Source organism: Mus pahari, chromosome 4 (genome assembly GCF_900095145.1).
Source record: "Mus pahari chromosome 4, PAHARI_EIJ_v1.1, whole genome shotgun sequence".
Classification (NCBI taxonomy): Eukaryota; Metazoa; Chordata; class Mammalia; order Rodentia; family Muridae; genus Mus; species Mus pahari.
The window spans coordinates 137,532,173-137,532,739 of record NC_034593.1 but is presented as its reverse complement, the minus strand read 5'-3'; positions in this window follow the sequence as shown (position 1 = coordinate 137,532,739).

The window sequence follows — 567 nt, the reverse complement described above, 5'->3', positions numbered from 1 at the left end:
CTAATGATACTCTGCTATCCTCATAGATGGGTGCTTTGCCAGTTGTCACGAGAGACACTTTCTCTGGCAACAGATGAAATGGGTGCAGAGACCCCCAGTCAAACATTAAGGGGAGGGAAAGTCCGAGCTGGAGGTCTCCATTGGATCCTTCCCCTTAGAGATGAGGAGCCCTGTGTGGAGGGGGAGGAATGATTGTAGAAGTCAGAGGGAATGGAGGACACCAGGAGTACATGGCCTACTGAATCAACTCAGCAGAGCCCATAAGGGCTCACAGAGGCTGAAACAGCAATCATGGGACCTGGGTCTGCACCAGGTCCACTGCATATACGTCATGGCCGTTAGCTTAGTGTTCTTGTGGGACGCCTAGCAGTGGGAACTGGTGTGTCGCTGACACATTTGTCTGCTCTTGGGTTGCCTTGTCCAGTACCCAAATGAGTACTTTAAATTTGTCTTATTTGTCATATTTGGTTGTTGTCCTTTGCAAGCCTGCTCTTTTCTGAAGGGAAAGGAGAGAGAGAGAGAGAGAGAGAGAGAGAGAGAGAGAGAGAGAGAGAGGGAGGGAGGGAG